The sequence below is a fragment of the Carcharhinus amblyrhynchos genome, chromosome 35, assembly GCF_965287045.1.
Source record: "Carcharhinus amblyrhynchos chromosome 35, sCarAmb.v2.hapA, whole genome shotgun sequence".
NCBI classification, from domain to species: domain Eukaryota; kingdom Metazoa; phylum Chordata; class Chondrichthyes; order Carcharhiniformes; family Carcharhinidae; genus Carcharhinus; species Carcharhinus amblyrhynchos.
The window spans coordinates 18,677,018-18,700,481 of record NC_137358.1 but is presented as its reverse complement, the minus strand read 5'-3'; positions in this window follow the sequence as shown (position 1 = coordinate 18,700,481).

The following is a 23,464-nucleotide window of genomic DNA, read 5'->3' as shown; positions in this document are numbered from 1 at the left end:
GACCCCAAGATCCTTCTGCTCTTCAACACTGCTAAGACTCCTGCCCTTGATAGTGTACTCGTTCATCCCATTGGTTCTGCCAAAATGGACCACTCCACATTTATCCGCGTTGAAGTCCATCTGCCTGAGCTCTCGTTTCTTTGCTCCTAAACAGACCCGGCTGACTCCCTCTCCTCCTCACCAGGGCAGGCAACACGGACTTCTTCTCCCCCCACCGCTCTCTCTGGGGCAGAGTTGCACCCAGCAAGTCCTGGCAATGTGTTTGCACTTGCCTTTGCGTCCAGCAGTTCGATTCCCTGTGGCTGTCTGTCCTACCCCCCTGGTAGCATTCTGCGGAGTATCCGCTACCTTGTGTACCCAGGCGCTGACACCCAACTGCGCTGCTTCTCAGGTGGCAGAGTCGCTGAGCAGAGACTGATAGCCAAGTCCCGCACACATGAGGACGGTCTCAACAGGGATCTTGGGTTCATGTCGCACTATCTGTAACCCCCGTGACTTGCCTGGGTTTGCAAAACCTCACTTACTGTACTGTCTGGAGACAATACACATCTCTTTAACCTGTGATCAGTGCTCCTTCCACAGGGAATTCCATGGAATATGCAATCTCTAAGGTAGCCTTAAACTGTAAATTCTTTTCAGCCAATACCTTCCGTTGAATAGCCAGCTGGTCCCGTATAGCACCCTGGACTACATTTCCAAACTCGCTTAGGCAATCTTTACAGACTTGCCACGAATTACGCAGTGATCTCCCCTTTGAGCTGGAAAATCAAAAACAAACAACAATCATTAATGGCCTTGGAGTAGAATAAACCCATACAATTCTTTGTAAGTCTTCCCAGCTGATTTGCCTGGTTGTACCAGGCTCCTTAAAACAGTGAAGCTCTTGTCCCTTGTGGTGCTCAAGAACATAAGAAATAGGAGCAGGAGTAGGCCATCTAGCCCCTCGAGCCTGCCCCGCCATTCAATAAGATCATGGCTGATCTGAAGTGGATCAGTTCCACTTTCCCGCTTTCTCCCCTGTCTATCAGAAACCTATCTACCCGTGACTTAAATATATTCAGCGAGGTAGCCTCCACCACTTCAACAGGCAGAGAATTCCACCCTTTGAGTGAAGAAGTTCCTCCTCAACTCCGATCTAAACTGCACCCCCCCCCTTATCTTGAGGCTGTGCTCTCTAGCCCTGCTATCCTTTCTAAGCGGGAAGAATCTCTCTACCTCTACTCTATCCATCCCCTTCATTATCTTATACGTCTCTATAAGACCCCCCCCTCATCCTTCTAAACTCCAACGAGTACACAGACCCAGTCTATTCAATCTCTCTTCATTAACTAACCCCCTCATCTCCGATATCAGCCTGGCGAACCTTCTCCTGGGGGTACCAGTCAAGGACACTGGTACGCCCGGGTTCTCAGCCACGGTATTCACTGTCAGGTAAGCGCTGTGTAATGTATCCAGTCCTCTGCCTCTTCATCAATGGGGCCAATGGCACCGAAACTGGTCACCGTTTTGATTTTCTACCAGCGGAAAGTTATCTTACCAAACACCTCCTTCCGTCATCACTTGTAGCTGCCCGCAGCCCGGGTCCCCTCGGTTACTGCTTCCCAGAACAGCTTTGGCCTGGTCCCAGGAAAACCCTCCCTCCCCCCGAGCCGAAAAAACCAAGCAGCAGAAAATATTGTCAAAAAATATATTTTATCCATAAATCTGTGAGAAACATTCCAAAATGGCCACCGCACAAAAAGCAATAAAATTCAGGTTCTTTACTCAAAATCTCTACAGTTCAGGAGGAGGGCACTGGGCCCAATTCTGCACTGATAACAGTCCCACCCAGGCCCTATCCCCATAACCCCACATATTTACCCCGTTACTCTCCTCTAACCTACACATCCTGGGTCACTAAGGGGCAATTTAGCACAGTCAAAGCACCTGACCTTTGTCATCTATGACCTTTGTCACCTTTGGCGTGTGGGAGGAAACCCACGCAGACACGGGGAGAATGTGCAAACTCTGCCCAGACGGCAACCCGAGCTGGGAATCGAACCCAGGTCCCTGGAGCTGTGAGACAGTAGTGCTAACCCACTGTACCACCATGCCACCTTTACATCAAGTAGCATTCTGAGATGCTTCAATATAGTAAAGGGAACATTACAGACATTTCCAATGGGTCTTATCCATGAGGCAAAGTTAGTCTGAAGGTTGTCCACATGACACAAGTTGCTTCAGTATGAAGGAAGTACGTGTAAATATTCACTGTACACATTCAGTGAGTCACACAGAACCGAGGAGGTTCCTGCTCCCTTCGGTGGCCGTACACAGCGACCATCCCCATCCCCTTTTCTAGCTGGAGGTCTGTCACCAGTGGTGTGCCGCAGGGCTCAGTACTGGGACCTCTTCTCTTCGTAATATATATAAATGACTTGGAAGAGGGCGTACGTGGTGTGATCAGCAAGTTTGCAGATGACACAGGATGGCAGATGGCAGGATTGGCGGATAGCGAGGAGGATTGTCAGGTGACACAGCAGGATATAGATAGGCTGGTATATTGGGCAGATAGATGGCAGATGGAATTTAATCCTGATAAATGCGAGGTGATGCATTTTGGAAAGAATAACGCAGGGAGGAGTTACATGATAAAGGGTAGACCAATTAAGAGTATAGAAATGCAGAACGACCTGGGAGTGCAAGTGCACAAGTCTCTGAAGGTGGAAACCCAGGTGGAGAAGGTTGCGAAGAAAGCTTACGGTACGCTAGCCTTTATAGGAAGGGGTATAGAGTATAAGAGCTGGCGTCTAATGCTACTGTTGTACAGAACGTTGGTCAGACCGCATGTGGAGTACTGTGTCCAGTTCTGGTCACCTTACTACCGGAAGGACGTGGAGACCCTGGAGAGAGTGCAGAGGAGGTTTACCAGGATGCTGCCTGATATGGAAGGACTGGGGTATGAGGAAAGATTGGGTAAACTGGGGTTCTTTTCCTTAGAAAGACGGAGATTAAGGGGGGGATCTGATAGAGGTGTAGGAGAGATATGTAATCCTGGTGTGGATACTCTGTGCTATGTTGTGGGAGGATCCCGGTTAAATTTGGTTAATAGAAAACCGAGTGATCAGATCATCAGTGCACACATTGCTGAACTGCGAGATACATTGTAAGAAATTGGAGGAAAGATGCCCCAGCTACTTGTGGCACTAATAAATAAACTTTAAACTAAATGTTGATGATTGAGGTGAGGTCAGGTGTTGACAGGAAACTGAGGAGAAATGGAAAGAACTCAAAAACAGAAAATGCTGGAAAATCATAGCAGGTCTGTGGAGAGAAAATAGATCAAGAAGACTCACAACACCAGGTTAAAGTCCAACAGGTTTATTTGGTAGCACAAGCTTTCAGAGCACTGTCCCTTCATCAGGTAAGACTTATTATTATCATTCGGGCAGCGCTCCAAAAGATTTTAACTATTTAGCTCAAAGATTTAGCTGGAATGTACAGGTCAGTGTTGTGTGTCAAACATGTAGCTTCAGAGTTGAAATGTTTGGTTCATCCTTCACTAGAATAAAGATGTCTGTAGTGGTACACAGTTATGGATATATAAACTAAGGTAGTCATGATGTGGAGATGCAACAAAGAACAAAGAACAACACAGCCCGGGAAACAGACCCTTCAGCCCAACGAGCCTGTGCCGCCATTTCAACATTGTGGGTTCCCTCTTCCACCCATGACCCTTGTCTCCGCTTATGAACTCCACATTGGAAACCAGCTTGAGGGGAGACTAATTTAGGGACAATTTATTACCTCCAATCAGCCTAACAGCACATCTTTGGGGTGTGGGAGGAAACCGGAGCACCCGGAGAAGACCCACGCAGGCACGGGGAGAATGCGCAAACTCCCACAGACACCGACCCAAATCCGTGTGTCTGCACAGCAAACAGTGATAGTCACTGAGCTGTCGTGTTGCTCGTCAGATGGTCCAGTTTAAGCACACACTAACGACGTGAGGTATTAGGCTACTCTCGAAACATCCAAGAGGAGCCCTCATACGACCCATCACGTGTATGCCCCTCGTTGGACAACAAGGCGGACCAAAGTACCTGTGGATTAAAAGAGGAAACCATCAATAACATGCACATCCTTATACAAACATTCAAGGGAGTCTCCAGAAGCTCAAAAGTAAAACAAGTGAGCCAGAAAATATGTTGGAAGGTCCATAGGGATCAATAGATTCCCAGGAACATCCTAAGGCTCCTGAACCTTATTTAAAACAATCTCCTATATCCCTCCATCTCCATCATGCTCATGTGCCTGTCTAAGTTACTCTTAAACAACTCCAGCGTGCCTGCCTCCACCACCTTACTTGGCAGAGCATTCCATACCCCCACTACCCTCTGTGTGAAAAACCTCCCTCTAACATCCGAATTATACCTCCCCCCCTCTCTCACCCTAAGCCCGTGGCCCCTCGTAATATTTGTTTCCAATCTAGGAAATAGCTTACCACTGTTTATCTATACCCTTCATAATCTTACACAACACTATTAGATCTCCCCTCATTCTCTGTCTTTCTGAGGAAAACAGCCCCAATTTGCCCAATCTTTCCTCATACCCCAGTCCTTCCATACCAGGCAACATCCTGGTAAACCTCCTCTGCACTCTCTCCAGAGTCACCACATCCTTCCGGTAGTAAGGCGACCAGAACTGGACGCAGTACTCCAATTGCAGTTTAACCAACATTCTATACAACTGCAACATTAGACTCCAGCTCTTATACTCTATACCCCTTCTTATAAAGGCTAACATACCATAGGCTTTCTTCGCAACCTTCTCCACTTGTACTGCCACCTTCAAAGACTTGTGCACTTGCACCCCCAGGTCCCTCTGCGTTTCTGTACTCTTAACAGGTCTACCCTTTATCATGTAACGGCCCCTTACATTATTTCTTCCAAAATGCATCACCTCGCATTTATCAGGATTAAATTCCATCTGCCATTTATCTGCCCAATATACCAGCCTATCTATATCCTGCTGTATTGCCTGACACTGCTCCTCACTGTCCACAAGTCCAGCCATCGTCGTGTTGTCTGCAAACTTGCTGATCACACCATGCTGGTGTTGGACTGGGGTAAACACAGTAAGAAGTCTCACGACACCAGGTTAAAGTCCGGCCTGTTTATTTGTCACAAATGCACAAGCTCTCAGAACTTGTGCCTCAAGGATCTGTTCTGGGACCCTTGTTGTTTGTCATTTTCATAAATGACCTGGATGAGGAAGTGGAGGGATGGGTTAGTAAGTTCGCTGATGACACTAAGGTCGGTGGTGTTGTGGATGGTCTGGAAGGATGGCAAAAGTTGCAGCAGGACATAGATAGGATGCAGGACTGGGCGGAGAAGTGGCAGATGGACTTCAACGCGGATAAATGTGTAGTCGTCCATTTTGGCAGAACCAACGGGATGAACGAGTACACTATCAAGGGCAGAAGTCTGAGTAGTGTTGAAGAGCAGAAGGATCTTGGGGTCCGGGTCCACAGGACTCTTAAATCGGCCTCGCAGGTGGAGGATGTGGTCAAGAAGGCGTATGGTGTACTGGCCTTCATTAATCGAGGGTTTGAGTTTAGGAGTCGGGAGGTAATGCTGCAACTTTATAAGACCCTTGTCAGGCCTCATTTAGAGTATTGTGCGCAGTTCTGGTCGCCTCACTATAGGAAAGATGTAGAAGCTATTGAGAGGGTACAGAGGAGATTTACAAGGATGTTGCCTGGACTGGGAGGCATGCCTTATGAAGTTAGGTTGAGGGAGCTGGGACTCTTTTCCCTGGAGAGACGAAGGTTGAGAGGCGACCTGATAGAGGTTTACAAAATGTTGAGAGGAATAGATAGGGTGGACTCTCAGAGGCTATTTCCCCGGGTTGAAATGGTCGCTACGAGAGGACACAGATTTAAGGTGCGGGGAGGGAAGTTCAGAAGTGATGTTAGGGGTAAGTTTTTCACTCAGAGGGTGGTGAGTGAATGGAATCGGCTGCCGTCAGTGGTGGTGGAGGCGAACTCGCTGGGGTCTTTTAAAAGACTTCTGGATGAGTATATGGGGTTTAATGAGATTGAGGGTTATAGATAGGTCTGTAGGTTGGTAGGTGTTGATGTGATCGGCGCAACTCGTGGGCCGAAGGGCCTGTTTGTGCTGTAGTGTTCTATGTTCTATGTTCTTAACTGTCTGTTCCTTTGTCACCCACCTGACAAAGGAACAGCCAGTTCCAAAAGCTAGTGGCATTTGCTACAAATAAACCTGGATAACCTGGTGTTGCGAGATCTTTTTTTTCCAAAAATGTACTTTATTCATAAAAATCTCAATTAAACTATTGCAAATGTACAGGGCTTTGAATTGCAAACAATGCAGAATCAAGACATTTTTACAGATTTGTACAAATTACAATGATTACATTTCAATACTTAAAACTATATCCATGCCTCAGTAAATTACTGTGTGCCGTTAGTGCTCAGATTGGCACACAGTTACGCAGGTCGAGGGTATTCTGCAGTTCCTGGGCCCTCGGTCTGCCTCCGTTAAAAGGCCTTACAGTGTGGCCTTTCCCCATTGTGCCTTTGCGGCGGCTGCCCCAAGCTTCAGCCCGTCCCTCAGCACGTAGTCCTGGACCTTGGAATGTGCCAGTCTGCAACACTCGGTCGAGGACAGTTCTTTCAGCTGGAAGATCAGCAAGTTTCGGGCGGACCAAAGTGCGTCCTTCACCGAGTTGATGACCTTCCAGCAGCAGTTGATATTTGTCTCGGTGTGCGTTCCCGGAAACAGCCCGTAGAGCACAGAGTCCTGCGTCACCGAGCTGCTCGGGACGAACCTCGACAAGTACCACTGCATCTCACTCCAGACCTTCTTTGCAAAGGCACATTCCACAAGGAGGTGTGTGACCGTCTCATCAGCCCCGCAATTGCTTTAAGGGCAGCGTGCAGTGCTGCTGAGACCTTGAGCATGTATGAACGATCTAATGGAGTGCCCTTCTCACCACCAGCCAAATCTTGGAGCTTCTTACTGCTCATAAACAGATCAGAGATTATTATTGCTCCATTAGGTTTCTATCACTGAGGTTTAGACACAATCAGGGAGACGGAACAGAGGAAACCAAACCTTGGCCTCCCTCAGCACAAAGCAGAGGGAGCCTCCTCCACCTCCCCGGGCCAAAAATTGTCAATTAAAAGTCGACACAACCTCGGAGGAGACATGCCAGAGCTGGAAAAAGGATGGCTCAGTTTCCTATCCTTCAGAGCTAATCACTTTTACATAAGGTGGCTGCGCCTCGCTCATTCAGCTTGTTTCACCATATTAACATTATATATTCCCGATAGGTAATTGTTGCTGGGACATATCATCTGAATTTAGGATAAATGTGGAGATTTGTCGGTTTTTAGAGTTTCCTTGTTCATATATATTTGCATATTCGCTCCCATTGGTCAACTACTCTGCGGCACCGCCTCCCAATGTATTTGCGAGCTGTCAGTCACATTAGAGCCCCGCCCTTCCTTCTTGGTTATTGGTTGAGCCTAATGCCACTCAATTGGGAGCCCTCCACCCGATTGGTTGTGTTTTGGGGGCGGCTACCTGCCTCAGTGCACGCTGGGAAAACCTGGGGAGGTGGAAGCAAAATGCTGCAGATGCTGCAATCTGGAACAAAATCAGGCAGTGCTGGAAAATCTCAGCAGGTCTGACAGCAACTGCAGGGAGAGAATAGAGCCAATGTTTGGAGTCTGGATAACCCTTTGCCAGAGTTGAAAGCAAAAATAGGGGTGGGCAATCAATGCTGTAAAAAGTCTCGTAACACCAGGCTAAAGTCCAACAGGTTTATTTGTAGCAAATGGCACGAGCTTTCGGAACTGGCTGTTCCTTTCTCAGGTGGATGAGAGTTCTGACCTGCCTGACAAAGGAACAACCAGTTCCAAAAGCTAGTGCCATTTGCTACAAATAAACCTAGAAACATAGAAACCCTACAGTGCAGAAGGAGACCATTCAGCCCATCGAGTCTACACCAACCACAATCCCACCCAGACCCTACTCCCATATCCCTACATATTTACCTGCTAACCCCTCTAACCTACACATCTCAGGAGTCTAAGGGGCAATTTTTATGGCCAATCAACCTAACCCGCACATCTTTGGACTGTGGGAGGAAACCGGAGCACCCGGAGGAAACTCACGCAGACACGAGGAGAATGTGCAAACTCCACACAGACAGTGACCCAAGCCGGGAATCGAACCCGGGTCCCTGGTGCTGTGAAGCAGCCGTGCTAACCACTGTGCTACCCTGTTGGACTTTAATCTGGTGTTGTGAGACTTCTTACTGTGTTTACCCCAGTCCAATGCCGGCATCTCCACATCAATAAATGCTGGCCAGAATGAATTTAAAAACACAGAAGAGATTTATACCTTGAGGGTTGGGGGGCAGGAATAGGACAAAGAAATTGTCAATGGTGATGAGAAAGGCTGAGAAAGGCATCCATGAAGTGATCAGAATGTGTGAATGGCAGAATAGAGGTACACATTATCTTAGGGTTACAGATTAGGGTTAGTTTATGAGGAGAGATTGAGTAGATTGGGCCTGTACTCGTTGGAGTTTAGAAGGCTGAGGGGGGATCTTATAGAGATATATAAGATAATGAAGAGGCTAGATAGGGTAGAGGCAGAGAGATTATTTCCACTTAGAAAGGAAATAAGAACTAGAGGACACAAACTCAAAATGGGGGGAGGGCAGTTTAGATTGGAGTTGAGGAGGAACTTCTTCACTCTCTCTGGAATTCTCTGCCCGTTGAAGTGGTGGAGGCTGCCTCGCTGAATATATTTAAGTCACGGGTAGATAGATTTCTGATAGACAAGGGGATTAAGGGTTATGGGGAGAGGGCGGGAAAGTGGAACTGATCCACAACAGATCAGCCATGATCTTATTGAATGGTGGGGCAGGCTCGAAGGGCTGGATGGCCTACTCCTGCTCCTATTTCTTATGTTCTTATTGTTAAGGGACTGCCGGTGGCATGCGATAGTTGCTGTGGAGGACCGAGGGGCGGGGGAGGGGCCGGGCCGGGGATGGGGTGGGTGGGGGGGATGGTGGTGGTGGTGGGGTGGGGGGGCAGTGGTGGCTGGGGGGGTGGCTGGTGGAGGGTGTAGAATGGAGATGTGGGAATGGAGAAGAGGAATGGAGAAGAGGAATGGAGAAGAGGAATGGAGATGTGGGAATGGAGAAGAGGAATGGAGAAGAGGAATGGAGAAGAGGAATGGAGAAGAGGAATGGAGATGTGGGAATGGAGAAGAGGAATGGAGAAGAGGAATGGAGAAGAGGAATGGAGAAGAGGAATGGAGATGTGGGAATGGAGAAGAGGAATGGAGATGTGGGAATGGAGAAGAGGAATGGAGAAGAGGAATGGAGAAGAGGAATGGAGAAGAGGAATGGAGAAGTGTTTCACACACACCTCTTTCAATCTAATCTATTACATTCACTGCTCCCAATGTGGTCTCCCAATCGGAGAGACCAAACGCAGACTGGGTGACCGCTTTACTAAACACCTTCGATCCATCCACAAGTAGGACCCTGAATTTTCTGTGGCTTTTCGCTTCAATACAGTACCTGTCCTCATGTCCATCCTTGGTCTTCTGCAATGTTCTAATAAACCCCAATGCAAACTGGAGGGACAAAACCTCACTTTCCGATTGGGCACTTCATGGCTTCCAGACTGAACAGAGTTTGACAAATTCAGCGCACGAACTCTCCTCCACCTTCACCCTATTTCCACTGATTTTGTTTCAATTCTTCTTCTCATCTCATCCATTTTTATAAGTCTTCATTCTTACTTCTGAGACGTTGCTCTCCATTTTGCCTCCAAACCCCTTCAAGGCCACTGCCACATTCCTCAGATCATCGCTTAACAATCTGTGCTTCTTCTGCTCTTCATACTTTCTAATCACTTTAATAGAACTTTTAGCACCTTTCTCATCACCATTTACACTCCCTTTGTCTAATTACAGCTGGACTGATTAAATCTGGACTGATTTTCTTCGCTCGAACTAAGGGTTGTCCAGACTCGAAACGTTGGCTCTATTCTCTCTCCACAGAGAGAGGCCTGCCGAGATCCTCCAGCATTCCCTGTTTTTGTTTGAGACTTGGGGATAACATGCTAACAGCACACAGATAGTCACCCCGGGCAAACTGGCTAAGATCAATCCCAAGATGGGGTGCAATGCTTTATCCTATCAGCTTGGATCTTGCTTCTCTCTCTCGTGGGGATCTTGAATTGGATTCAATTCCAAATCATAGATCATAGAACCCTACAATGCAAGAAGAGGCCCTTCGGTCCATCGAGTCTGCACCGAACACAATCACACCCAGGCCCTACCCCCATATCCCGACATATTATACCCACTAATCCCTCTAACCTATGCTTCTCTGGACACTAAGGGGCAATTTCTTAGCATGGCCAATCAACCTAACCCACACATCTTTGGACTGTGGGAGGAAACCGGAGCACCCGGAGGAAACCCACGCAGAGACGAGGAGAATGTGCAAACTGCACACAGTGACCCAAGCCGGGAATCGAACCCAGGACCCTAGAGCTGTGAAGCAGCAGTGCTAACCCACTGTGCCGCCCAGTGCAAATCCTGGGGATGCGATCTAAATCGCAATCTTTAGACGCTTTGAACTTTTATTTTTCCTACGTGAAAAATGCCATGCTTAAGGCATCTGTTTCACCCCCCCCAACCCTGCCCGACCCCCAGGGGTCATATCAGCACTTCAGTCAAAGGGATGCTGCGTTTAAATGTCTCCGCAGCACTCGATCTCCAACCAGGAGGGTCGCAGCTCGAGGATCACCTCCCAGATTTTCAGAGGGGGGGCCCTTCGCTCAGTTGTTGGATACCGTGGAGGTCACAATTTACCCAATCTAGAAAGGTCACCTATCCTACCCGGGAGATGGTGGGGCAGCACTGGTCAACAAAGAACAACACAGCACAGGAAACAGGCCCCTCCGCCCTACAATCCCGCACCACCCATTTTAACACTCAGTGAGCGCCTCATTCTAATCCTTCTCCTACCTACGACTTTTGTCTAAGCCTCTTCGACTCCAAAATAAAGCAAATTTAGAGAATTATATGTGTGCGCCAGATTAAGGGAGATCTAATTTAGGGACAATTTGTTAACACCAATCAGCCTGTTTTTGGGGTGTGGGAGGAAACCGGAGAAAACCCACGCAAGCACGGGGAGAATGTGCAAACTCCCACAGGCACCGACCCAAGTCGGAGATCCGACCCAGGTCCCTGTATCAGCACAGCAAACAGTGATAGTCACTGAGCTGTCATGTTGCCCATCAAATGGTCCAGTTTAAGTGTACACTAACGCACTGGGCAACTCTCAAAGCAACATCCAAGAGCAGCCCTCGTACGACTCACCGCGTGTATGCCCCTCGTTGGCCAACAAGGCGGACCAAATCGCCTGTGGATGTAAAAAAAGAGACATCTATCGACATAGAGCCAGCAGTGTGACTGGAAGGCCAAGGGTTCAACGTAGGAAGAAAACAAATGATCTACTGCGATCTACAAGAGTGTGTGTCTGCCCTTGGCACTCCGCTCTTGTCTTAACCACTGGAATGAACATAAGAACATAAGAACATAAGAAATAGGAGCAGGAGTAGGCCATCTAGCCCTTCGAGCCTGCCCCGCCATTCAATAAGATCATGGCTGATCTGTCGTGGCTCAGTTCCACATTCCCGCCCTCTCCCCATAACCCTTAATCCCCTCTCTTATCAAAAACCCATCAACCCGCTTCTTAAAAATATTTAGCGAGGCAGCCTCCACCACTTCAACGGGCAGAGAATTCCAGAGATTCACCACCCTTTGAGTGAAGAAGTTCCTCCTCATCTCTGTTCTAAACCGCACCCCCTTTATCTTGAGGCTGTGCCCCCTAGTCCTACTGTCTTTTTTGAGCGGGAAGAGTCTCTCCACCTCTATCCTATCCATCCCATTCATCATCTTATACGTCTCAATGAGATCTCCCCTCATTCTTCTAAACTCTAACGAGTACAAGCCTAGTTTATTCAGCCTCTCCTCATAGCTCAATCCCCTCAACTCCGGTATCAGCCTAGTCAACCTCCTCTGCACTCCCTCCAGGGCCAAAATATCCTTGCGCAGGTGCGGCGCCCAAACCTGCACACAGTACTCCAGCTGCGGCCTCACCAATGCCCTATACAGCTGCAGCAAGACCTCCCTACTTTTATATTCAATCCCCCTCGCTATGAAGAGTGTACACTAACGCACTGGGCAACTCTCAAAGCAACATCCAAGAGCAGCCCTCGTACGACTCACCGCGTGTATGCCCCTCGTTGGCCAACAAGGCGGACCAAATCGCCTGTGGATGTAAAAAAAGAGACATCTATCGACATAGAGCCAGCAGTGTGACTGGAAGGCCACGGGTTCAACGTAGGAAGAAAACAAATGATCTACTGCGATCTACAAGAGTGTGTCTGCCCTTGGCACTCCGCTCTTGTCTTAACCACTGGAATGAACATAAGAACATAAGAACATAAGAAATAGGAGCAGGAGTCGGCCATCTAGCCCTTCGAGCCTGCCCCGCCATTCAATAAGATCATGGCTGATCTGTCGTGGCTCAGTTCCACTTTCCCGCCCTCTCCCCATAACCCTTAATCCCCTCTCTTATCAAAAACCCATCAACCCGCTTCTTAAAAATATTTAGCGAGGCAGCCTCCACCACTTCAACGGGCAGAGAATTCCAGAGATTCACCACCCTTTGAGTGAAGAAGTTCCTCCTCAACTCCGTTCTAAACCGCCTCCCCCCTTTATCTTGAGGCTGTGCTCCCTAGTCCTACTGTCCTTTCTGAGCGGGAAGAGTCTCTCCACCTCTATCCTATCCATCCCATTCATCATCTTATACGTCTCAATGAGATCTCCCCTCATTCTTCTAAACTCTAACGAGTACAAGCCTAGTTTATTCAGCCTCTCCTCATAGTTCAATCCCCTCAACTCCGGCATCAGCCTAGTAAACCTCCTCTGCACTCCCTCCAGGGCCAAAATATCCTTGCGTAAGTGCGGCGACCAAAACTGCACACAGTACTCCAGCTGCGGCCTCACCAGTGCCCTATACAGCCGCAGCAAGACCTCCCTACTTTTATATTCAATCCCCCTCGCTATGAAGGCCAGCATCCCATTCGCCTTCCAAGTGGGAAGAGTCATAGAGTGTGCAGTACGGAAAAGTTGAGTCTGCACCAACTACAACTAAAGTTGCGTGAATCCCAACTTCCCAGCACTTGTCCCATATCCTTGAATGTTCTGATATTTCAAGTGCTCGTCCAAATATTTTTTAGAGGTTGTGAGGTTTCCTGCATCCGCCATCTTCCCAGGCAGCGCATACCAGATTCCCATCATCCTCTGAGTGAAAATACTTTTTTCTCAAATCCCCTCTGAATCTTCTCTCCCCTCGTGACTGCCCCTCATCCAAGGCACCTTATTCACCTGTCCATACCCCTCATAATCTTATACACTTCAATCATGTCCCCTCCTCAGATTTCTCTGCTCTGGAGGAAATAATCCAGGCCTGTCCAGCCTCTCTCTATAACTCAAACGTTCCACCCCAAGCAACACCCTTGTGAATCTCCCCCGTACTCCTTCTAGCGCAATCATATCGTGAGGAGGCTAGAACTGCACCCAGTTCTCCAGCTGTGGCCTCACCTGTACATTCCTCCAACTGCAAGGCCAAACGGCGGAGTTCCAAAGCCTCCGGTCATAGGAGATGATGCCGGCGATGGGTGGCATCCAGGCCAACAGGGCAAAGGTGGCATCTGTGCGGCCAAATCCCCCTCCAACTCCATTTTCAAGTTTGCTGATGACACCACCATAGTGGGTCGGATCTCAAACAATGACGAGACGGAGTACAGGAATGAGATAGAGAATCTGGTGAACTGGTGCGGTGATAATAATCGCTCCCTCAATGTCAACAAAACAAAAGAGATTGTCATCAACTTCAGGAAGTGTAGAGAGGAACATCCCCTGTCTACGTCAATGGAGATGAAGAAGAAATGGCTGAGAATTTTATGTTTCAGGTGTCCAGATCACCAACAAGTCATAGCGAGGGTGTAGAGAAAGGTTAACTTAATGCGAGGTAGGTCCATTCAAAAGTCTGATGGCAGCAGGGAAGAAGCTGTTCTTGAGTCGGTCGGTGCATGACCCTGGCATCCCTATGCCAACACTATAGTTAAGAAAGCTACTTTCTCAGAAGACTAAGGAAATTTGGAATTCCAGTTACGATTTTTATAGCTGCCCCGCAGAAAGCATTCTTTCTGGTTGTATCACACCTCGGTCTGGGCTCCTGCTCTGCCCAAGACCACAAGGAACTACAAAAGGGTTGTGAATGTAGCCTCAATCCATCACGCAAACCAGCCTCCCATCCATTGACTCTGTCTACACTTCCCACTGCCTTGGCAAAGCAGCCCAGTACCCCACACACACCCCGGACATTCTCTCTTCCACCTTCTTCCGTCGGGAAAAAGATACAAAAGTCTGAGGTCCCATAACAACCGACTCAAGAACAGCTTCTTCCCTGCTCCCATCAGGCTTTTGAATGGACCTACCTCGCATTTAGTTAATCTTTCTCTACACCCTAACTATGACTGCAACACTTCTGCACTCTCTCCTTTCCTTCTCTATGAACGGTATGCTTTGTCTGTATAGTGCGCAAGAAATAATACTTTCACTAATACATGTGACAAGAGTAAACCAAATCAAATTCACAAAGGCTCTGACAAGAAGTCAGGGCCACGATTGGAGAATGATGTAACTTGGTCAGTCCCTCGGGCCTGTAGCTGAGGCCTTCAACACCAGGACTAGAAACGCCAGATAATATTGAGGATCTGGAGCTCACTCCGGCCGTCCCTCACCCCATGGTGTAGCCCAGGGCCCCACGAGCACCCAGAAAGTGGAGGAAGCGCTGGAACAAATCCCGGGGCCTTCCGCCAAGGGGATCCTGGGAATGACCAGCTAATCTGCCTGTCCCTTTCCTCACACCAACACATCTTAAGCACATTTACCAGAACAGGTTGACAGGGCAACATCAGTGCTACCTGAACACAGTCGCTGAGCAGAGACTGATAGCCAAGTTCCGCACACATGAGGATAGAACATAGAACATAGAACATAGAACATAGAACATTACAGCGCAGAACTATACCAATCCCTTTTCGTCCATAAACCTATCCAGAGATCTCTTAAATGCCCCCAAACTAGACGCATTTACAACTGCAGCAGGCAGGGCATTCCAATCCCTCACCACCCTCTGGGTAAAGAACCTACCCCTGACATCCGTCCTGTAGCTACCCCCCCTTAATTTAAAGCCATGCCCCCTCGTGCTAGCTTTCTCCATCCGAGGAAAAAGGCTATCACTATCCACCCTATCTAAACCTCTAATCATCTTATATGTTTAAATAAGATCCCCTCTTAGCCGCCTTCTTTCCAACGAAAACAACCCTAAATCCCTCAGTCTCTCCTCATAGGACCTCCCCACCATACCAGGCAACATCCTAGTAAACCTCCTCTGCACCCTCTCCAACGCCTCCACATCCTTCTTGTAATGCGGGGACCAGAACTGCACACAGTACTCCAAGTGCGGCCGCACTAGAGTAGTGTACAGTTGCAACATTACACTGCGACTCCTAAATTCAATCCCCCTACCAATAAACGCCAAGACACCGTACGCCTTCTTAACAACCTTATCCACTTGATTCCCAACTTTCAGGGATCTATGTACACATACACCTAGATCCCTCTGTTCATCCACACTATTCAAAGTCCTCCCGTTAGCCCTATACTCGACACATCTGTTGCTCCTACCAAAGTGAATTACCTCACACTTCTCCGCATTAAATTCCATCCGCCACCTCTCGGCCCAGCTCTGCAACCTATCTAAGTCTCCCTGCAGACTATGACACCCTTCCTCACTATCTACCACACCTCCAACTTTGGTGTCATCAGCAAATTTACTAATCCACCCAACTATACCTTCATCCAGATCATTAATAAAAATTACAAACAACAGTGGCCCCAAAACAGATCCCTGAGGCACACCACTCGTAACCGAACTCCATGATGAATATTTACCATCCACCACCACCCTCTGTCTCCTATCGACCAGTACCTGGGACTTTGATGTTGTGGCCATTTCAGAGACGTGGATAGAGCAGGGTCAGGAATGGATGTTGCAGGTGCCAGGGTACAAGTGCTTTAGTCGGAGTAGAGAAGGAGGTAGAAGGGGGGGTGGAGTAGCATTATTGGTCAAGGACTATATCACAGTGTCAGAGAGGAAGTTTAATGAGGATTTGTCTGTTGAGGTAGTATGGGCAGAAATTAGAAATAGGAGAGGAGAGGTCACCCTGTTGGGAGTCTTTTATAGACCTCCAAAAAGTTCTAGAGAGGTTGAGGAAAGGATTGCAGAGACGATCCTGGTTAGGAGTGAAAGTAATAGGGTAATTGTTATGGGGGATTTTAACTTTACTAACATTGATTGGAATAGCTATAGCTCTAGCTCGTTAGAGGGGTCAGTTTTTGTTCAAAGTGTGCAGGAAGGTTTTTTAACTCAATATGTAGATAGGCCAACTAGAGGTGAGGCTATATTGGACTTGGTGCTGGGAAATGAGCCAGACCAGGTGCTAGACTTGGAAGTTGGTGTGCTTTTTGGTGATAGTGACCACAATTCGGTTACGTTCACCTTAGTGATGGAAAGGGATAGGCATGAACCTCGGGTCAGTAGTTTTAGCTGGGGGAAGGGTAACTATGAGGCCATTAGGAGAGAATTAGGAAGCATTGGTTGGACTAGGAGATTACAGGGACTAGGAACGTCTGAAATGTGGAGTTTGTTCAAGGAGCAGCTACTGTGGGTCTGTGATAGGTATGTCCCTGTCAGGCAAGGAGGAATTGGTAGGGCTAGGGAACCGTGGTGCACGAAAAAAGTTGATTTGTTGGTTAGGAAGAAGAAGGAGGCTTATGTTCGGATGAGGCTTGAGGGCTCGGGTAGTGCAGTAGAAAGCTTTAGATTGGCTAGGAGGGAGTTGAAGAGGGAGTTAAGAAGGGCTAGAAGAGGGCATGAGATGACTTTGGCTGATAGGATTAAGGAGAATCCTAAGGCGTTCTATAGGTATGTCAAGAATAGAAGGTTGGTCAGGGCAAGATTAGGGCCAGTTACAGACAGTAGGGGGAAGTTGTGTGTGGAACCGGAAGAGATTGGAGAGGCATTGAACCATTATTTCTCTTCGGTGTTCACACAGGACGATATGAATGTAGCTGAGGAGGTCACTGGGGTGAAGGGGTGTAAAATAGAAAGTATTGTAGTTGATACAGAGGATGTGTTGGATATTCTAGAAGGGTTGAAAATAGATAAGTCCCCTGGTCCTGACGGGATTTACCCTAGGATTCTATGGGAGGCAAGAGAGGTGATTGCAGAGCCACTGGCTCTGATCTTCAGGTCGTCGTTGGTCTCTGGTATAGTACCGGATGATTGGAGGACAGCGAATGTTGTCCCATTGTTTAAGAAGGGGAGCAGAGACTTCCCTGGGAATTATAGACCAGTGAGTCTTACTTCTGTAGTGGGCAAGGTTTTAGAAAGAATTATTAGGGATAGGATTTATAGTTATTTGGAGAGTAATGAATTGATTAGAGATAGTCAGCATGGTTTTGTAGCGGGAAGGTCGTGCCTTACTAACCTTATTGAGTTCTTTGAGAAGGTGACCAAAGAGGTGGATAGGGGTAAGGCAGTAGATGTGGTATATATGGATTTTAGTAAGGCGTTTGATAAGGTTCACCATGGTATGCTTCTGCAGAAAATGCAGATGTATGGGATTGGTGGTAATTTAGGTACTTGGATCAGGAATTGGTTAGCAGATAGGAGACAGAGGGTGGTGGTTGATGGTAATTATTCATCATGGAGTTCGGTTACGAGTGGTGTGCCTCAGGGATCTGTTTTGGGGCCACTGCTGTTCGTAATCTTTATTAATGATCTGGATGAGGGTATAGTTGGGTGGATTAGTAAGTTTGCTGATGACACCAAAGTCGGAGGTGTGGTAGATTGTGAGGAAGGGTGTCGAAGTTTGCAGGGTGACTTGGACAGGTTGCAGAGCTGGGTCGCGAGGTGGCGGATGGAGTTTAATGCGGAGAAGTGTGAGGTAATCCATTTCGGTAGGAATAACAGATGTGTTGAGTATAGGACTAACGGGAGGACTTTGAATAGAGTGGAGGAGCAGAGGGATCTAGGTGTATGTGTACATAGATCCCTGAAAGTTGGGAATCAAGTAGATAACGTTGTTAAGAAGGCATACGGTGTCTTGGCGTTTATTGGTAGGGGGATTGAATTTAGGAGTCGCAGCGTCATGTTGCAACTGTACACAACTCTGGTGCGGCCGCACTTGGAGTACTGTGTGCAGTTCTGGTCCCCACATTACAGGAAGGATGTGGAGGCTTTGGAGAGGGTGCAGAGGAGGTTTACCAGGATGTTGCCTGGTATGCAGGGGAGGTCCTATGAGGAGAGACTGAGGGATTTGGGGTTGTTTTCACTGGAAAGAAGGCGGCTAAGAGGGGATCTTATAGAAACATATAAGATGATTAGAGGTTTAGATAGGGTGGATGGTGATAGCCTGTTTCCTCGGATGGAGAAATCTAGCACGAGGGGGCATGGCTTTAAATTAAGGGGGGGTAGTTATAGGACGGATGTCAGGGGCAGGTTCTTTACCCAGAGGGTGGTGAGGGACTGGAATGCCCTGCCTGCTGCAGTTGTAAATGCGCCTAGTTTGGGGGCGTTTAAGAGATTGGTGGATAGGTTTATGGACGAAAAAGGAGTGGTTTAGATTAGTGGGTCAATGTTTTTTTTTTAAAATAAGACTGGTCGGCGCAACATTGTGGGCCGAAGGGCCTGTTCCGCGCTGTAATGTTCTATGTTCTATGTTCTATGTTCTATCTGATAGCCAATTCCTGATCCAACTTCCAAGATTACCCACAATCCCATACATCTGCATTTTCTGCAGAAGCCTACCATGGTGAACCTTATCGAACGCCTTACTAAAATCCATATATACCACGTCAACTGCCTTGTCCCCATCCACCTCTTTGGTCACCTTCTCAAAAAACTCAATAAGGTTAGTAAGGCACGACCTTCCCGCTACAAAACCATGCTGACTATTTCTAATCAATTCATTACACTCCAAATAACTATAAATCCTATCCCTAATAATTTTTTCTAAAACCTTGCCCACAACAGAAGTAAGACTCACCGGTCTATAATTCCCGGTATAATTATAATTAATAATAATTATAATTATAATTATATATAATTATATATTATATAATTATATAATTAATTATAATTATAATTATATAATGGCCTCAACCGGGATCTTGGGTTCATGTCACACTATCTGTAACCCCCGTGACTTGCCTGGGTTTGCAACATCTCACTAACTGTCCTGTCTGGAGACAATACATATCTCTTTAACCTGTGCTTAACCCTCTCTCCACTCACATTGTCTGTACCTTGATTACCTGTAAAGACTCACATTCCAACCATTATTTTGTAAATTGAGTTTGAGTCTTTATATACCCTGTTTGTGATCAGAACTCCAACTTACCTGATGAAGGGGCATCGCTCCAAAAGCTTGTGGTTTGTGCTACCAAATAAACCTGTTGGACTTTAACCTGGTGTTGTGAGACCTCTTACTGTGCCCACTCTAGTCCAACGCCGGCATCTCCACGCCCGAGAGGAAGCCAGGGCCCTCCAGTTCCCAGCCCTGCAGAGAATGTCCGCCAAGGGCATTGCAAGAACAGGGTGCTTAAGGTTTAAAGTTTATTTATGAGCGTCACAAGTAGGCTTACATTAACACTGCAATGAAGTTACTGTGAAAATGCCCGAGTCGCCACACCCTGGCACCTGTCCGGGTGCATTGAAAGAGAGTTTAGTACGGCCAATGCATCTAACCAGCACATCTTTTCGCCTGTGGGAGGAAACTGGAGCACCCGGAGGAAATCCACACGGACTCGGAATGAATGTGCAGACTCCACACAGACAGTGGCCCAAGCCAGGAATCGAACCCAGGACCCTAGTGCTTTGAGGCAACAGCGCTAACCACTGTACCGCCCATATAACAGCAACACTGTGTATCTTCCCTGCATCTGAGTTCCCCCCTATAGAACATAAGAACATAAGAACATAAGAAATAGGAGCAGGAGTAGGCCATCTAGCCCCTCAAGCCTGCCCCGCCATTCAATAAGATCATGGCTGATCTGTCGTGGCTCAGTTCCACATTCCCGCCCTCTCCCCATAACCCTTAATCCCCTCTCTTATCAAAAACCTATCAACCCGTGTCTTAAAAATATTTAGCAAGGTAGCCTCCACCACTTCAACGGGCAGAGAATTCCAGAGATTCACCATCCTTTGAGTGAAGAAGTTCCTCCTCAACTCCGTTCTAAACCGCTCCCCCTTTATCTTGAGGCTGTGCCCCCTAGTCCTACTGTCCTTTCTGAGCGGGAAGAGTCTCTCCACCTCTATCCTATCCATCCCATTCATCATCTTATACGTCTCAATGAGATCTCCCCTCATTCTTCTAAACTCTAATGAGTACAAGCCTAGTTTATTCAGCCTCTCCTCATAGCTCAACCCCCTCAACTCCGGTATCAGCCTAGTAAACCTCCTCTGCACTCCCTCCAAGGCCAAAATATCCTTGCGTAAGTGCGGCGACCAAAACTGCACACAGTACTCCAGCTGCGGCCTCACCAATGCCCTATACAGCTGCAGCAAGACCTCCCTACTTTTATATTCAATCCCCCTCGCTATGAAGGCCAGCATCCCATTCGCCTTCCTGACCACATGCTGCACCTGCAGGCTGGGTTTTTGCGACTCATGACTCTATCCCTGTCAATCAACCCAATCAAAACTCTAATCTGAAACCCAAAGGGAAACCTAAGTAAACACAAATGTATTAACTTGGTTTAGGTAAACACACCACTAGCTAAATTTGAGTTATTATCCTGCAGTCTCAGCGTGGAGCTGTGAACTTTTTCAGACAAATCGACTCCTTGCAATAAAACCCTGCCTCATACATACAAGAAAAAAATATATCTCTTAAAGGCAAGGTATCGTCACAGCTGGGCTCTCTGTTTTCCATTCATACAAACTAGGTGGATGGGCCATGTTAAATTGCCCCTTAGTTAGTGTGTGTGGCTATGCTTGATGTGGTGAAATGCCCCTCAATCTATAAACCCCCTGGAGACAATTTAACTACCTGTTCCAGGAATAATAAACTACAAAAACAAACAAAAGTCTGACTATGTACTGTCAGGGTGCGGAAAGGTTGAGACAGACACAAGTAATGGAAAGAATGTTTCCGATTCCAGCATCTGCAGTATTTTGCCTTTATTTTATTAAAATGAAAAGACAATTTGATTGCATCTAGTACTGACTGTGAGAGGCGTGCGCTGTCTCTGCAAATGATAATTTTGCTTTTTTAAAAATTACTTTCGTTGATTTCCAAAACAAAAGAGAACATAAGAACATAAGAAATAGGAGCAGGAGTAGGCCATCTAGCCCTTCGAGCCTGCCCCGCCATTCAATAAGATCATGGCTGATCTGAAGTGGATCAGTTCCACTTTCCCGCTTTCTCCCCATAACCCTTAATTCCCCTGTCTATCAGAAATCTATCTACCCGTGACTTAAATATATTCAGCGAGGCAGCCTCCACCACTTCAACGGGCAGAGAATTCCAGAGATTCACCACCCTTTGAGTGAAGAAGTTCCTCCTCAACTCTGATCTAAACTGCCCCCCCCTTATCTTGAGGCTGTGCCCTCTAGTCCTGCTGTCCTTTCTAAGCAGGAAGAATCTCTCTACCTCCATCCTATCCATCCCCTTCATTATCTTACATGTCTCTATAAGATCCCCCCTCAGCCTTCTAAACTCCGAGTACAGACCCAGTCTATTTAGTCTCTCTTCATAGTCCAACCCCCTCATCTCCGGTATCAGCCTAGTGAACCTCCTCTGCACTCCCTCCAAGGCCAAAATATCCTTGCGCAAGTGCGGCGACCAAAACTGCACACAGTACTCCAGCTGCGGCCTCACCAGTGCCCTGTACAGTTGCAGCAAGACCTCCTTACTTTTATATTCTATCCCCCTCGCTATAAAGGCCAGCATCCCATTTGCCTTCTTGATCACCTGCTGCACCTGCAGACTGGGTTTTTGCGACTCATGCACAAGGACCCCCAGGTCCCTCTGCACCGTAGCATGCTGCAGCTTTTCGCCCTTTAAATAATAATCCCTCCTACTATTATTTCTGCCAAAGTGGATAATCTCACACTTGCTAACATTGTACTCCATCTGCCAGGTCCTCACCCACTCGCTCAGCCTATCCAGATCCCTCTGCAGACTTTCCACACTCTCCACGCAATTTGCTTTTCTACTCATCTTCGTGTCATCAGCAAATTTCATCACCCTACACTCAGCCCCCTCCTCCAGATCATCTATATAAATGGTAAATATCTGAGGCCCCAGCACCGACCCCTGGGGCACTCCACTAGTCACCAACTGCCAATCCGAATAGCACCCATTGATACCAACTCTCTGCTTCCTATTAGACAGCCAATCCTCTATCCACGCTAACACCTTACCCCCAACTCCATGCCCCCTTACCTTCTGTAGTAACCTTTTATGAGGCACCTTATCAAACGCCTTTTGAAAATCTAGAAACACCACATCCACTGGTTCCCCTCTGTCTACCGTACTAGTCACATCCTCATAGAAATCCAATAAATTCATCAAACACGACTTCCCCTTAACGAATCTGCACTGCATCTGCTTGAACAAACCATTCCTTTCTAGGTGCCTCGCTATTTCTTCTTTGATGACAGATTCAAGCATTTTTCCAACTACAGACGTTAAACTAACCGGCCTATAATTCCCAGCCTTTTGCCTGCTGCCTTTTTTAAACAGCGGCGTAACATTAGCTGTTTTCCAATCTTCCGGCACCTCCCCGGAATCCAGCGAAGTTTGGTAAATAATCACAAAGGCATCTACTATCACCTCTGCCATTTCCTTCAGAACCCTGGGATGCATTCCATCCGGTCCTGGGGACTTGTCCACCATCAGACCCGCTAGTTGATCAAGCACTACCTCTCTAGTGACAGTAATCGCATTCAGGCCCCCAACTCCTACCATCCTTCTATCTTTAATATCCGGCAAACTATTCTCGTCCTCCTCCATGAAGACCGAGGCAAAAAACTTATTTAAGGCCTCAGCCATTTCCTCATCTCCCACCACTAAATCCCCCCTCTCATCCTCCAAGGGTCCAACATTCACTCTAGCCAGCCTCCTCCCCTTTATATATTTGTAAAAACTCTTACTGGCCTTTTTTATATTTAGTGCTAGTTTAGCTTCATAGTCTATCCTTCCTTTCTTTATCAACTT